This window comes from Anser brachyrhynchus, assembly GCF_964034855.1.
Source record: "Anser brachyrhynchus genome assembly, chromosome: 1".
Lineage (NCBI taxonomy): Eukaryota > Metazoa > Chordata > Aves > Anseriformes > Anatidae > Anser > Anser brachyrhynchus.
In genome coordinates this window covers 75,780,638-75,797,823 of record NC_137694.1, presented here as the reverse complement: position 1 = coordinate 75,797,823, position 17,186 = coordinate 75,780,638, and the positions used below count along the sequence as shown (strand labels likewise).

The 17,186-nt window shown below is 43.8% G+C and overlaps 1 protein-coding gene across 3 annotated transcripts in view; it reads left to right on the top strand.

Annotated features, from left to right (window-relative positions):
* The window catches only part of STK38L (serine/threonine kinase 38 like), a 48,817-nt gene that overhangs the window by 8,708 nt on the left and 22,923 nt on the right, over positions 1 to 17,186 (top strand). The window contains exons 1-2 of one of the 3 annotated variants that reach the window (XM_080582299.1): positions 13,475 to 13,570; positions 14,680 to 14,770. The exons of 1 other annotated variant lie outside the window; for it this stretch is intronic. The gene's annotated coding sequence lies outside the window, so the exon portion shown is untranslated. Of the gene's footprint in view, positions 1 to 4,154; positions 4,330 to 13,474; positions 13,571 to 14,679; positions 14,771 to 17,186 lie in introns of those variants that run through there. One more of the 3 variants, XM_080582300.1, reaches the window with a different exon arrangement.

Below are 17,186 nucleotides of genomic sequence, written 5' to 3'. Positions count from 1 at the left end.
CGGAATCTGCTCTGGTGGGGTCCTCCACAGGCCTCTGTCATTGCAGGTCCACCTGCTTCATGGTGGTCTCCTCCATGGGCTGCAGTGTGGAACCCTGCTCCACCGTGGTACTCCATGGGCTGCAGGCGGACAGCCTGCTTCACCATGGTCCTTGCCACAGGCAACTTCTGCTCTGGCGCCTGGAGCACCTCTCCCCTTCCTTCTTCACTGACCTTGGTGCCTGCAAGGCTGTTTCTCACTCCTCTCTCTCTCCCAGCTGCTGTGTAGCAGCAGTTTTTTTTCCCTTTCTTAAATATGCTCTCACAGAGGCACAAACGACATCACTTACTGGCTCGGCTCTGGCCAGCGGCCAGGCCCTTATCTAACATAGAGCAGCTTCTGGATTCTTCTCACAGAAGCCACCCCTATGGCCCCCTGCTACCAAAACCTTGCCATGTAAACCCACTACAAGAGAATATACCCTTTCTGAACATGCCCTGACCTTTGCCACTGATTTCAGCTGCTGCTTACAGTTTATTCTGCCAGCAGTAAGGCTGCAGCACAACTTTGCTGAATACTTTGATGGAACTAGTAAAGTGGTTCCTCAGAGCCTGCCAGAAATGCTTCTGCTTTGATGTCTGGCCATGGTGAGGGTACAGTGAATAAATATGTTTGCATATTATCTGGTTAAATAAAAAAAAGAAAAAACAGCCTGCTCTGTAAAATAATCTTTACAGTCAAAAACAGCTTTTAGGGGGAAAAAAACACCTAAGATATGCATCCATTTTTTCATGCATAGTATAGATCATTTCATTTGAAAGGATTTAAAGAGTAGTGGAAATTCAAAAATTGAAAAAGGAAGTAATATGGTAAATGGGAGAGAAACGGTTATACTTTAGTAAAGATAAGTAATTTTAGCTCATGTCCCCTCTCTTCTTATCAAACCAGCAGTAAAATTGAGAAAGCCAGTTTCAGTTGTTGGTGTCCAGTCTCAGTTTCCGATTTTGGCCCCCAGGTGTAGGATGAGCTTGTGTGGAGGAGTGAAGGCTGCAAGAGAAGAATGAATACAACAGTCTCCATTAGACTATCTCTGTCTTTTTAAAAATCACTGAAACTTGGTATTGTTCTTTGTATTTTTTTTCATGTAGAAGCTCACTTCTGAGTCTAGTTGTATTTGATAGTATCTTTCTTATTTCTGTTTGACTGTAATTTCCTCAGCCTGAGAAACACACGCTAAATGTATTTTCTTGGTTCTTTTGCCTAAGTGCTTTCAAGCAGTCACATCATCTTTAAAGAACAGTGCCATTTGGAGTAAGAGGGTAAACTTCTCTATTCTTACTTAGGGCATAACAGAGCAGTAGTGAATGTGCATCTGTCTGCATGCAGCTGAAGACTGTAGCTGCATGATGAAATTTTCTTCTGTCTGTGTGGAATCTAAGTGCTTTCCCTCCTTTTTCTGGCTGTCAAAGCAAGGCTGCATTTTACTGCAAAGACAGTGGTTAAGTAAGATCCACCCTCCTCACTTCTCTTTGAATTGTAAAGTAAATCGAATCCACATATTGCAAACTAATAAACTGCAGTAAGAGCGGTGCAGAATAAATCCCGTATTTTTCTTGGATGGAAGGCCAGACTTCTGTCTGGAATGTTTGAATCTGTGCTTAGGGTGCAGCTTCCTTCTATTCAAGGGTGGTGATCATCTTGTCAACAAAGCATCTGATTTACAAGGTGAAGTCACAGGAGTAGGCTCCTATCATATATGTACATCCAGCAAGGGAAATAGGGGATTTCTTGCTTGTGGTATAACAAGTGCTGCACCTGCTTATGCTTGTTCCCCATCTTTTATGTGACTAGATCAGGAATGTAGTTTGTGTTTGACCAAGAGTGCAGGACTAAGTGAAGTTTAGCTAACCCTACTTCTTACAGTGATGCTGCACTGAATACATTCTAATGGCTTTCCAGATCAATGGTATCAAAATTAATATTTGCTAATGACAAATGCATCAATAAACACAAATTTCTTTGTAACTCTTGGATTTTTTGCTTTCTTAGTCAATGCTACTTCTAAGTAAGAACCTTCTATGGTTGATGTGAAGCTAAATCCATTTCCCATACTGGATTTGGTGGCATGATTCTCATCAACTTTGAGGGAGAGAGGACTGACAAAGGATAAGCCAGCCTCTGTTCTGGATACCAGGGACATTTTGAAGTGACAGGCAGAGGGAGAATACAGGAATGTACCAGGATCTCTTTATAAGTGCTTTTTCAATGCTGAAAGATCCGATGCTCTTTGAGGTACTGACCACATTTGACCCTGCATACTTCACAGACATAATGCAATCAGTTCAGCAGATGTTTACAGAGCACCAAAATTCAGAAAGCTTTCATCTTCTTTGAATGAAATGCATTCTTTTCTCTGAAATGGCACCTCTAAATTTACAAAGCAGCACCAGTACCCTAATATTAACTGTGTTTACGTTCAATTACCTTATGTCATCTGAATGCAACAGAGTTCAAATTAGTTACAAATCAGTTACTGGCTGATTTTTTTTCAAAACTATTGCTCTGAATTCTAGCAAAGTTAATTCACTGAGATTTATACGATGCTTTCCAGGGGCATGGGGTTTTATTACAGGAAGTTAATGTAGATGTTCATGATCAAAACATTTGATCCTGTACTGTTTGTGTCCTCTTAAAATTATTCTTATAGGAGTTTACGGTACTGTATGTTTTTCTGAGTGCTCTAAGTTTGGATTATTTGCTTCATGCCCCCTTTCTGACAAGAGACTAGGCCAAAATTCATAATGACATGTACCCTTGGAATTGAGCAGTTTACTCAAGGAGAGACTATATTTGTATGCTAAATTTTCTTAAAGAAAAATACGTGGGAGCTGTTAAACTTTTGTTGGCTCTGGAAATGAGAAATGCAGTTAGCATGTGGAATGGGAATATTCCTGTCTGGCCTTCCTTTTTCATGACTGTAGCATGATGAAAGTCAGCAGGTCTTGGTTTTTCCGACTGAGAAAGTGTGGGTTTATGTATATTTCTTAAAGAAATGTTTAGCTTAGAAGATAAAAGACCCTGAGATACTTTCACAAAAGATGCTTGGTAAAAGCAATTCATGTTTTGAAGGAACATACTATTTTGAGGGAGGATAACTCATTTTTCCTACCTTATTCAGTCCTTGGCCTTTAAAATGGTATCAACAAAGGAAGTGTCTCTTACAGATGTTTTGTGATGTGGTTCCTAATTTATTGAGAGCTGGACGCAAATCCATTGACTCATTTCACGTAAGCCACCGAAGAGCTACTTCCAGTTATTGCCTGGACCAAGTCTTAGAGCTGAAAGATGTCATCTCTGACTGCCAGCCATGCTTCACAAGAAACATAACAAACATGCTTTACAAATATTTCAACATTATAATTCAGCCTTTGAAGTTTTGGCACTTATTTGGCAAAGGATGTCTCCAAAGAGATATTTTTAGCAAACTCTATATAGACAGCTTCAGATCTTTGTCATTTTTCTTTGTGGAGAATATTTTTGCTATCCGTGAGGTGCCCAGAATTAAAGGATATAAAAATGACAAGATGCTCAAACCACAGTTGGATTCCAGTTCTCTTAGGTTTGTTGGGAGCTGGGTGTATATGCAGTAGAGACAGTTGCTCAGTCTTCCTCTGCTGCTCTGTGGTAGAGGTGGGGATGGGGCAGGGAGGCCATCTAATTTGTTTGCTTAATTTTGGCCCTTAGAACATATTTTAACTGTAAGTCATGCCCATTTGCTGCTGAACTCCTGTTTGATTGCTGGGTTTCTGAAAGTGTTTGAGAAACCTGTTATGGATGTGACTGACAGTTACAGGCTTTTGAGAGGATCAGGAGAAGCATGTTGATGAATTTAAAGATTAATTCCAGGTACCATTATCACGCAGAGGGCTGGCATTGTATCAGCTGCCAGGAAGGATTCATCTGCCCTTAGCTGAGTGCTTAAAAGTTGCATATCCAAGCTAGTTAGTCATCCTAACCTACCTCTGTAGGCAGTGGAGATGAAAACAGCCCTTTCAGAAGGGGATTCCTCTGAGCTGAACTGCCTTAGGAGATGTTTGCCTCTACCGCCTGTGGAGGTGACTGTTTTCACGCCCTGACATTAGAGCTGTTAGAACAAAGGCTATCACATTTTTCAGGAGAAGAAAATGGCTACAAGCAAGGCCCCAGAGGACCTGCAGTTGTGCAGCCCTGGATGCACGTATATGCTTCTGACTGCTTCGTGAATGTGACTGCGGAGTAGTGTCCTATGGCAGCTGAAATTTCAACAGTTATAAAATCTGATGGTCTCACCTTGGTAAAACATCCCTGCAGGTACATGTGAAAACTTGTGAATTCACAGACGCCTTTTGTTTTGCCAACAGCATAGTCAGAATATGTTTGTTTTTCTCCAGAATGTGCTTCCTCCACAGCAGCTGCAAAAGCCCCAGGGCCCCGTGCAAACACGTGCGTAAGCAGGCACAGGACTTCTGCAGTTGCACCTTTGAAAAACCCAGGGCTCAGGTCAAATGGTCTTTGTTTTCAGCTTTATTTTCCTGTTTCCTTGTGTAATTCTACTTTTTTCCCCATAGTTCATTGTACCATTTAGTATTCATAGAATAGATTTATAGGCTGTGGAAGGGACCCACAAGGATTACCTAGTCCAACTTCTGGCTCTGCTCAGGACCACCCAGAAAACTGAGAGCATTGACCAAATGCTTCTTGAACTCCAGCAGGCTCGGTGCTGTGACCACTGCCCTGGGGAGCCTGTCCCAGTGCCCGACCACCCTCTGGGTGCAGAACCTTTCCCTAACACCCAGCCTGACCCTCCCCTGTCCCAGCTCCATGCCATCCCCTCGGGTCCTGTCGCTGTCCCCAGAGAGCAGAGCTCAGCGCCTGCCCCTCCACTCCCCTTGTGAGGGAGCTGCAGGCTGCCATGAGGCCTCCCCTCAGCCTCTTCTGCTCTGGGCTGAACAAACCAAGGGAACTCAGCTGCTCCTCGTACGTCTTGCCCTCTAGACCCTTCACCATCTTCATAGCCCTAAAAATAGGATTCCATAAACCCTTTTGTTTTCCTGAAGTGTCTAAACCTCGTTTTTCAAACGTATGCCTGTGAAAGCTTGCCAGAGGAACAGCTTGCTTTTCCTCAATGCTGACCTGATCTGACTGTAATAATAAACAGAAGGTGATAGGCGGGACTAAAGCAACAACTCAATTCCTCAGATCTTCCTTTGGGTTATATGAACTATGCTTTTTGCTTCAGATACTGATATGGTGCTGCTAATTGGTCTGTTTGTTTGCTTGTTTAAAATCTTAAGATAATCAGCTAGAGACATTTTCTGTTCTTCTCATAGCATTTAAAAATACGTGGTATTTGTATAAATTGATGATGCTGTAGATGAGAAAAGCAGAAGGAATTGCAGGCAGTGATACTGCGTGTATCTCTGACACAGGAATGATTGTGATGGGTATTGAGGAGCACTGGACTTAGCTACTGGGGTTTTACTGATTAATTTTGTTGTGCCTTGGTTTCCTCATCTTAACATATCAGAACGATCTGATTTCATAAAACTACACGTGCAGAGTGCTATGTAAGCCTGTAGGTTATCTTGGAGGTATTACTATTGTTATTACTGCTGAATAATTGGAGTTGGAAGGTGTCTGTTCCCTAATCTGCTGTAGACACTGCTCCAAGACAGGATTCTCTGGTCAAATTCTTCCCTTGCTCATAAATCTTTGAAGCCCTTCCAGGACTGAGCCCATGTTCATTTACTTTTCTTCATAATTAGTGGTGATTCTACTGATAACTTGCTTTACAAAACGTTTTTTTGTTCTTGTTGTTGCTGTTGTTTTTTGTTGTTGTTGTTTTTCAAGGTACCTCAAGATTTGGATAGAAAATACTTTAAAGGGGCAAAATATAATTTTCTTGAAAGCTGGAAGGCAGGTACATCACATGGGGAAGCAGAATAAGGCCTGCAGCTCTAATTCATTGGAAGATGTTTTCTGGCATTATTAACAAGAGAAATATCTCAAAGGAGAGGGAAAGCAGCTTGAGGCTTGGTAACAGCCTGAAGAGACCTTTGCAGCTTTGGGCAATCCAGCACTGCAGCTGACCTGTGCTTTTGGGATTTGCTGAAGTTTCTACAATTTATATTATTAATGATTTATTTCATAAGATTTTACTCAAGGGGATGGGAAGAAAAAAAAAAAAAAGAAAACCCTAGTTTCTAGATCCTGCTCCTGTCCTAGTGTTACCATCTTAGACCTGGGGAGAGTAATGATATTTTTATTCTGCAGCTAGGCTAGGAAGGTAGGGCTCAGTATCAGCTGGGGCATGATGTGTGGAATAAAAAGTTCTGCTTTTTGCACAGACCTTTTCTGACTGCTAGGATTATTCCTAAAGTAAGGGATTGTACTTGGTTTTCTTTTTTGTATACAGGTGCAGGTGAAATACGTTTTAAGACTCAATTGAAGCTATTGCTATTTTTATTAATCACCCAAAGGATCACAAATGTAAATATTTCTGATTCTGTACTAATGCTACATTATTAAACTCCTTTTTTTAGTGCCCTTTATATTTTCAGAAGTGAAGAGAATATTGCAGAGCAGCTGCATCCCAGTGATTTGTCAAGTTAAGAAGTACTGTCTTACCCTGTGTTGTATCAATGTGACAAACTATATTCTTGTTATTATGTATATTCCCGGGGCTTTACTGGAAAACTGGTAGAACTTTCCAAATGTCCATTTATCAGTACTTTAAAAGATGGCTGATTAATGTTATTTGCATATGAGCAACAGAATGTGTAAACATTGTCTGGGGCCTCATTCAAATGAACCCTTTCAGTTGGATTCACAAAAGCGACACTTAGCCAAGGGTGAGAGTAGCTCTACTTGGAAATGTCATCACCAAGCCTGGCCACTTGCAGTATACTAACATTTGTTTGTTCTATTTCCTTCTCCCCATATATTTCCTCCAATTTCCAAAATCAGAATGAGACTTTGGCCCTGTCCATGGAGCGCTGAAAAACATCTCCCTTGCATATCTTGCCACACACCCTTCCTACCCATGATATAAGGATTAATGCCTCTTCTGCAGTTGTCGGTAGTAGTAAACTGTTTCTCCAGTCTGATCAAATGGAAAGCTCAGAGAAATGCAGTGACAAGGAAGGGTCTGCATGCCTCATAAGTTCTGGGGCCAGCTGAAATAATGTATTTTCAGAATGCATAAATAAAAACACTAATCCTCCTTCAGCATCTTTTCTCCTAAGTGCCCAGGTTCTTTGTGTGTATGAACTCACTGAGCCTCCTAATGTGACCTGCTAAAGACAGGAATGATGCATCTGTTCTCATATAGGGTAACTGAGGCACACCCTAGGTAGGTTTTTTTCTTTTTTTTTTTCTGTAGGTTTCATTTTAGTGCATGGGAAATAACATGATTTGGATTCTATTTTACTTGATGCAGTTTCCTGTGCTGTAACCACAAGAGCATCCTTCCTCTGTACATACATCATCTGCAACTAGAAACAGAAATGTCAAAATATTCACAATTTAAACACTTGCATCGTTGCTGAATGCCAGGAATTTAATGTGCATTTATTCTGCTGAAAGATTTGTCTACCTCAAGTCACCTTTGGGGATCTGTTAGGGATGCCTTGGTTGATAACTCTTCTGGTAGTCTTCTGGTAGAGTTGTGAAGTAGAACGAGAGGAAATGTATTAAGGAATGAGTGAGAAATTAGAGAGGGCCTTAAGGTGGATATTCCTGTGTTTTACTGTAAATGAGGTACTGGACTTTGCTCTCAGCATTCTCGGGTGCTCATAAAATAATTCAAATTCAAGCACAGAGTATGTCTCTTCTGCTTAGTGTAGACGTGTGGTCCACATCAGCATTGCTGCTTGAACATGCTTGTCCACAATGGGCTTTGTTCAACATACCAGAGCCAAGCGGCGTTCCAGGAGGAGCACTCAGTGAGGCTGCTGACGCAAGCAGAAGCATCGCATACTACAAATCTTTCCTGGTCTTTGTAAATTTAGCCAGGGTTATTCATGAAGAGTGCAGCCTTTGATACGCCATATAGAGGATAGGTGTTCAGCTGTTCATTAGCCTCACCGTGATCATTTTCATCAAAATCAAATTGTGTTCTGTATTGATGCAGCTTGAAGTAAAGGGGGGGTGAGAAAGTTGCCACAGCCTCTTTTGAAATCTTTGCAAAGCTGTCCACTCCACCAGCCCGTTTCCAAATGGAGCCAGCAAAACCTGGTGCAAGAAGAATGTGGCTCACTGGAGAGAGTTAACTTCTATTTAACGGTTGTTGCAGTTAGGGTATGGCATGAAACCCCTAGCCTGTTGATGTGACTGGCCACAGGGAGAATGGACAGACCTGTCCTTCTGCTGCCACAGGTGTGTCCAAACCCTGCTTGGATGTAGTCCAAATTTAGGTGCCTGCAGAATGGACAGAGCCCTTCCTTCCCCTTCTTGCCTGTGTCTAATCCATGTGCTTCATTACTCCCCTTTCGCTGGATTTGGCAGTTGTGTAGTTGAAGGGTGGGACAAACCAGCTCACGGATGTTATGGAAGCAAGATCTCCCTTTTCCAGGGGTGTGGAGATGGACAGTACCTTAGAACTGCTGCAGTATCAGGAATATGGAGGGAGTGTGTGGCCAGGATGGGAAGGATCAATAAAGAATGCTGGAGGGGGAGAGAGGAGGACCTCTGTCTCTATCTCTCTCCAAGAACCAATTCAGAGACCTGCATTGACACTCCTGGAAACAGAACTTGGCAGCAACTTCTGTCCTTTCTGTGTAAGCGCCTTGTGCCCAGGGCCCAATTCCCATAAGAAATGTCAGCATTAAATAATGTTTCAAAAGTGGAAATGATCTCATTCTTCCTAGAGCTTATTTGGGTTTTCTTTCTTGGTTACTATTTATGGGAAATAGCTTGTTGTATCCAACTTGTCAAGCGGTGCAGATCACTGCCTGGAAGACCTCTTTATTTGCCACTCCATTGGTCTCCATCTTTACACTTCGTTGACACTGAGTTGGCATTTCCCTTCAGGTTTCCTGCAGGTAACTCCAGTTGTCTTCATCTCCACTTGTTGGATAAAGAAATGGAGTCACCTTAGTCACCTTATAGGGCAGTAGAGACTTGCACGTTGAAAAGTAGTAGTGAGCTGTTCTGCAGGAACTTGGGAGTTGCTTTTCCTTCTGCCTTTCTATGAAGCCCATACCTTCGTATTAAGTGACCTATGTTGAATGAAGAGTGCTTCTTACTGATGGGCCTCGGTCCTTTTCTCAGCTGCTGAGAGCATGCTTTACCCCCAGGACATGCTGCTAGACACTTCTGAAAGCTTTATTGGTAGGAAAGGCTCTTTCCTAGAGAGGTTGTCATCTTGTTCTCTTATTCTTGTCATAATCAATTTGATCTTGAAAGCATATGAAATTAGGTTCTTTCCTGTTTTCTTTTTTTTTTTAAATCTGGAAATTTGCCCATTTTTGCATGTTTAAATGTGGTGTAGCAGATACACTACAGCCTCAATATCTTTTAGAAACCTGAGCAAATAAGCATATCCTCTGTTCCTTTTCCCACTCACTTTCTATTGCAGCTGTATATGGCGAGAGTTTTTGCCCCCCCACACCCTGCTCTTGCTTCCCTTGTCCTTTAACTAGGAAACCAGATAATTGAATTGAATCTCTGAGATTAAGTTAATGGAAAACTCCGCCCATTTTGAATGAGCTTTCGCATGCCATGACTGGAGAATGACCTTCCACAGGAAACTAATGCCTGTCACAAACCTCATCATCTTTCACCTAGGTGCAAATCTTTTCTTTCCCTTTCTTTAATCCCCCCCTCCCCTTTCTAGAAGGGTAGATATGTGTGTGTGTAGGAGGGAATGTGTATATGTACACATACCTGTAACAAAGCACTCCTGGTCACACTTAGCCCTAGAGATGAGCAGTTGTGGTGTTAAGCAATGGGCTGCACGAAGCCTCAGAGATTTGAAGAAGGAAAAAAAATAAAAGAAACGCTGAAAGGAGTTGCTTTTCTCTTTACCTAAACCTCTACCTCAAACCCCAGCTACCCACTCGCAGTGTATTTTTGTTCTCCAAGTGATACACAGCTGCTGTTGAAATGCAAAAGCACAGTTGTATTGACCCTGCCTCTTCTTCCCTAAACCAGTCTGATAGTAAGTCAGAATGACAGTGCTTTCTCTGTTCAGTTGCCCTTGTTAGCCCTGTAGGGATTATATTGTTGCTGTTAGGGCTCCTTCATGAAGCAGCGTTTCTATCCACCTTGGGTACTGATGGCCAGAGCTCCTGGTGGTTCGGTGGTAAGGGCAGGGCCCAGCTCCCATCCCTACCTCTCAAATCTGCTTCCCAGCTTCAGGCTCTAGGAAGGTGGTACCACATATTCCTCTTCTTTAGGTCAAGAGACTGCATGCATCTTTTCCTATCTGTATGTTGGGCCTCATCATGGTCATCTGCTTATGTGCCAACAGCTGTCTCCTTCTCCAAAAACCATAGTTCAAGAAATTAACTGTTGTAGTGGGATTTGAATGGGCAAGCCTCTGCTCTCCAGCACTGCACATACTAACAAGATGCACCACCGGCGTTTGTAGCTTTTAAGGCCAGAGGGATCTGTTGTGCTCATTAACCCTGATTGCAGGCATAGCACAGGCCATAGCTGGTCGGTCATTGATGTTCTGCATCTCGTTTAACTGCCGGCTCCTTTGCTGGCACAAACTTATCATGTGTAATTTCTATATTTAATTTGATTGATGTGATTTTCGAAAGAGCCTAGCAAGAGTCAGGAATTTGAACATACATAACCAAAAAAGAAAAAACAATTCAGTGCCCTCTTCTCCTACCATACAATCCAATACAAAAATCCCTCCTAGTTCCCAAAGGCAAAGCCCCTCTCTGCTCCTGCCTCCCTAAGCTCCTTAGAAAATGGAAAGGCTTCATAGCACCCCTAAAATTAAAGAGTTGAGTTTTTTGGCTCAAAGCTGAAAATATATTACAATTTCAAGGAAACTTTATGCAGGTGTCACATTAGAACCATCTCTTATTCTTTACTACTTTCTCAAGTTGTGCCTCTTGGCCATGAAAGAGCCAGACCTGGAGAAATCTACTGTGACTGAAATATACTTTCAGACAGCTGTATGTGTTTTGAAGTGGAACGTACCTTTCATTGGACCTGAGTATACTTTTATCCAGAAAACCAGTAAGTAACCAAGGAGGAAGCAGAGTTCTGGTCACTGACCTCTGAAAGTATTGCTCTTGCTCTGTCCATAATTATTTCACGATCCAAATCATTGCAGCAAAATGTTGTGCAAGGAAATTAATTTAGCAGGTCTTAAAACAAGGTTTTCTTGAATATGTCTGGATACAAGTACTTGCTAAAAACTGACAAAATGCTTAAGTGCAGATGAATGTACTTCAGTAGGTATAAATGTCTACAACCACGCAGCTCTTCTTCGAGGACAAAGATCTACACGATGTTGGAACCTGGGGAGAATCAAGAGAGAGGAAGATGGCAGTAAGCTAAAGCCAACTCTGAAATACCATTCCACTGCCCAGCACTGTTAGCTTTTCAGCAGACTGCTGATTTCCCTTGTTGGCCCTGGCAGAGAGAGAGGCCTGCATGGCACTGCCGGTCTGGTTCCCCCATCGTGTGCTGTGCCGAGACCTGCCATGCTGAGCCCCTGGGGCACTGCACAGAGCTGGTCTCCTGTTTGGAGCACTCTTTGGAAGATGGAGCAGTGAGGGTACACCAGCCCTTCTGTGCCCTGGCCAGCCGTCCTTCTTGACAGAGCAGATGTATAATCTCTCTGTTTTTCCCCCTCTACCCGAGGTTAATGAGGTGTGTGTGTTTGTCTGTCTTGTGGCCACGTGCACAGTGGTTTTAATGGGCATTAAAGCCCAAAAGTTTGGATTGTTGTCTGAAAAAGCCCTCCTGTAAAGAAATTAAAGTGAGTTTTTTGGAAGGACTGAGCTCGTGAAAATATTTACTGCAGTCATTCAATGCCAAGGTCCAATGCTCCAAGACCAGGATGTCTGAAGGTTGTACCATTAACTGTGGGACGGAGCTGTCGGTTTCCCATTACTAGTGAAAGCTGAAGCTATAATTTTCACATCAAAAGTATTTTTGCTAATGTGCATATACATTTCTATATATGCCTAGTTTATATATACACCCATAGATACATGCCATAAATGTATATATTTTTGTATATACACACGCAGTGTTGCCCAGCCGGTATCTTTTCCTGTCAGGGAAAGGAATTTCCATTTGTCGGTCATGCTTGCTGATCGCTGGAAGTAGAGCAGGACTGAATCACAGGCGGGTGTTCATGGGAGGTTTGTGTTGTTCTCCTTGGTTGAATAGCAGGAAATCCTGGAGTGCAGTGGAACTCCAATATTCAGTTTTTATTCCATATTAGGAAATACTTCCTTATCATTACTGCGGGTGTGTTGTAACCATTCGTGAGATTAATTTTGGTGAGGCACATTGTAAAAACAAGGCCCTGTTGCTTCGTTCTCGCTTTTGGGCATGCTGGGCTGGAGGGACCGAAGGCCCCGGCCCAGGGACCGATGGGCTTTCACAACCAATGCTGGCAAAACCCGCCTCACCAAGACGTTTCAAGAGAGGCGCTGGGAGCCCCAGCGCTCCATCCAGGTTACGCCACCTCTCATGCTGGCATGGAGCACTGAGTGGCAATGGGAGAGAAGCGAGGAGATGGCTGGATGGAAAGTGGGACAGCTTCTTTCAGAAACAGCACTGGCTAACGCCAGCTTGGGGTGAATTTGCAACTGGGGCCTTTGCTGCCGTCATTTTGGAGGGATTTTCACCTGCTTTGAGCCCTTTCTTTGCACTTGGCTGCAGGTGGGGTTTGTGGTGTTAGGAGCCTGCCCAAGGAGGAGCTGTGCTGGAGCCAAACACCGGCCCCAAGGTCCTCTGGGTTTCCTGGTGTCCTGGCAGGGCAGCAACCAAGGGTCCCTCACATGTCTCCAGCCCCATGTTCTGCACATCTGCCGACGTCTCCGTATGTTTTTTTCATGGCAGTCAGGCACTGGGAGCACCACCCTTCTCTCTCTCTGTCAGCTGGGACCAGGCCAGTCGCAGGGTTCAGCCGCAGCTACGAGGGGCAGCTTGTGCGGGTGCACCGTGGGGAAAGCAAGAATGACTTAAAATGGCTAAAACATTTGAGCATCTCTTGCTTTTAAATAGCAGAGCCTGTTCTGATGGGGCTAATTTTACTCTGCTTCTTAGTGCTGCTTTAAATAGAATAAATGTAATTCATGCTGTAACTTTAAAGAAGCAAAACTTATTGAACATAACGTGTGTTGGGAATGAATAACAAAAGGAAATGAAGTATATAAATGAGGTAAATGAAATGCTAACGTGTTAGTGAGGCTTGTTGCAGTTTTGCATTTCATTTTCCCTTCTCAGATGGGGACTGCACTAAAAGCTGGAGGATGTCAAAAAGATCTGCTTTTGTCAATAACACTGAAGAAGAAAAATCTACGTGTGAAGTATCTGATTCGTTGTACTTGGCAGGGAATGTTGCCTCCTTCAGGTAGTATATTTAATAAAATAGAGGCTTGTGAGTTGTAATACTACCGAAAACATAAATTATGTAGGAACAAAATATTTTTCTTTCCGAAACATATCCCAGAGCAGTGCTCGGCAAACACACTGGTCTTAATAACAATGAACTTCAGTAACAGCAGTAGCGCAGCTAGCGTCACCCAGATGCCAGAAAAAAGAATACTAATGTCAAAACTCACTGAATTGAAGTTCACTTATGCTGATTAAAAAATCTTTGGGCAAGACTCTATTTTGATGGTGGCAGTCTTTGTTTAGTGATAACATAAGCATTAAGATCTGGCTCCAAGAGTTGAAAACTGCTGGCCCAAAGCTGGCAGAGATGGCAGTAGCGCGGTTTTTCCTGTTTGCTTGCTGTCCCAAGACTTCAGGACTCTATAGTGTTTTGTGTGTTTCTGGAGTTTTCTCAAAAGCTTTGGAAGTGGATTCCAAAAGGGTTGCAGGAAAAGAAGGCAGAGAACTTCTCTGGGAGGAGGTTCAATGTAAACAATGGGATGGTGAAAACAGGCACGACACAATTGCCAAATTTGTGCTAGCAGAACCCGTAGCACAGAAAGTCCTTTTCCTTCAGGGCTGTTAACACAGTATGACCACTTTCTCCTTCTGTCCAATCACTAGAGCTACCAGCTGTCCCACGACACTTTTATCGATGCTGCCTGTGTGCATATCAGCTCCCAGTATGCACAGTTGTGTGCTCCACAAGTTGCCCACAGAGCCTGGGCGGCAGCTCCTGCAGCTGCTGCTCCTCCCCTCTCCGGCTGCTGTGTCACACCACCTCGTCCTGCTGAGCCTTTGGCTGCTTGTTGCATTTATCTGTCCCTGCCCACTGCCTTTTGGTGTGAATCATGCAGTTATTTGTATACGGTGGGTTGTTTTTTTCGTATATGTGTATATAAATATCCTGTCTCTCTTTAACGGAATCTGAGCAATTTGGAGTCAGCAGGGCTGGTGCTCAGACATCCATCCTTGCTGTATCCATTCTGCCTTCCCAGATAGCACTTTATTTTTTAGATATCATTCCAGTCACCAGTGGTTTTAGTACCCAGTTTTGCTAGCTGCTTTGCCGTGTTGCCTGTACAGAGCCGAGCAGCGTTACTCTGAGTGTTCCCTGGCTTCTCACCCAGAAGAGCTCCGGTGCTACACGCGGTGGTGATAACTGGCATTTCTGAAGGTAACCACTGTATTGAGCTGTGTGCATTTACTTTGGAACAGGTCTGACACCAAAACTGTGTCTCTTTTAGTTTCTAGTTCTTGAAAATGCCATTTGCATGCTTCGTGTCAGGAGAAAGTTGAGTAACAAAATGTGTTATGCAGAGAAAATGAGATCTTTGGAAGGCAGAAATGCATCTCAATATCTTCCTTACCCAGAGGCTTTCACTAAAGAGACAAATTGCCTGGGAGTGTGAATGGAAACTTTTATAAACTTTGCAGTTTTAACATTTTTACTGCAGTAGGGAACTGGCTTCCTAATTCCTGGGGTTAGGAGCGTGCTTGGGTATATAAATGACAATCGTTATCAGCCTTACTGTGAAGTGGCATGGCAGTTTTGAGAAGAGGGGCTGGCGTTCCCTATGCCATTGAACATGTATGTAGCTTTATGTTTCAAATCAGTGTCAGAGACCCAGCGGCGTGAGGAAGGCATCATAGTACTGTCATGTGGAGAAATGCATACTTTTGTCTCCGAAAGAACTGTGTTGTTTGCTGAGTAACTTAAGTACACATTTAGTAACAAGTCTGGAGTAAACTTACTGTTGGGCTGATGTATGCTTATGTTGTATGCATGGTTTCAAGAATAAGAATATTTCCTTTGTGGGACTTGGATCCAGATTGATTTGATAGCATGGATCCAGATTAATTTGATAGTAAGACCAAATTATATGATATAAGGTGTAAGTGAAGGAAACCTGCCTGGAAGGAGGTTGGCATCTTCAGAGCCAGTCTTATGGAAGTAAAGCCCAGTCGTGACACTGTCCCTGTCCGGCTTGCACAAGTTTGCTTTTCTCCTGGCTGTCTGCGTAAGAGAGCAAGAGCTGATCATATTGGTTGCTGTAGTATCTTGAGAGACGTGAACCCCCTAATAAGGCAAGCAGCATTCTTCATGGAATGATTGGCTTCAGTTCTCACTGCTTGTAGCAAGTGGTCACGTATTCACCTTCTCGTTGAAATGAAAAGGTCACTTAAAAAGGTAAATGTGAAAGGTCAGAAGAATGTCAGAAGGATCTGAAATGATTGACTTCTCTGTCTTTTCTGGAGGGAGGTAGCTGTCTTTTACTGAGATAGTGATGGTGAACAGTCATGTACAGTTCAAATGTTTGGTGATATAAAGCGTTATATAAATCTCCAGTTAGTTAGCACGGGGCCTGCTGTCCCTTTTCTGCTGCTCTTCCTTCAGTGGTGCCCTCCATGCCACTATCCCACCCACCTGCCTCTTGTGGGGCGACAAGGGGACACTTTGCCCACTTGGAGCTCCTCACCCCTCTCTCCTCTGTGTCCCTGCCATGGAGGCTAGCTGATGAGCAGACCAGGCATTGGGAGAAAGTCTCACGCTGGGAATTCAGCCATCTGTTCAGGCGGCATGAACCTGATTCCTGGGCCAAAGAGCACATACGGCTCCTCTGCTCTTGGCAGCTCCAAGGCCTTGTCCCGCAGGCCACACACAGCTCAGCGTCTCCCGTTGATTAGATTGTTTTGATGTCTCTCTCATTCAGAGCCTGTGGCGTATCATTTTTTCCAAAGCAATGGGCCCTTCAGAAAGGCCTTCGGTCTTTGCCAGCCAGAGGAGTTGCAGCCAAGTGTGCCTGGTCAGCTCGTGTGACCTTCTTGTGGTCCGGGGAGCCCAGTGCAGTGCCGGTGCTGCAGCAGGAGGAGAATGGTACTGCTCTGCCAAGTTATGCGAGTTGGGGTGGGTTAATCAGTTTCTGAGGGCGTTTCCAAGAGCTGTGGGTGGCACCGCTTCAAAACGTTCCCATTAACGTGATGAGGTCAGTAAAAGCAGTGTTCAGGCAATGAAGGTTTGAAGCCTCTTCCTTCCACCCCCTCCAGCATCAGCTGTTTACGAAGGTCATACTTAAAGATTTTACTTGATTGCTACCAACTGCATATTTTGTTTGGGATGCAGATTTGTGCTTTGTTTTGGGGTTGGTTAGTGCAAGCAGAGAGGTAGGAAGAAAAAGGACAAAGAGGTTTTCTCTGTTGTGAATTGAGTGGGGTTTGCTGAGCACATTGGGTGTCCTGCCACCTCTGGCCCTTTTCCACTTACTTTGGAGAACCTGGAGAGCTCACAGCACGTCTCAGATTCACAACACTTTTCCCCCACAGTGACAGAGCCGACTGGCAGCCGTCTAAGGCCAGGCATCAACCACAAGGAGGGTGAATGTCAGCTGCCTTCATCTCTCCTCACCCAGCAGAGCTTCAGGGCCACTGGGGCACGTGAGGCCATGTGGGGTACAGGCAGCCCACACTCCTGTGGCCGTCTCCCTCCTGTCCTAGTGGGCTTGTGCTGTGGTATGGTGGGGAGCTCTGCACGACCTGTGGATCAAGAGCTTTCTCTGAGCTCACTAGGTTACTGGTTGGGTTCTCTTCTGTGT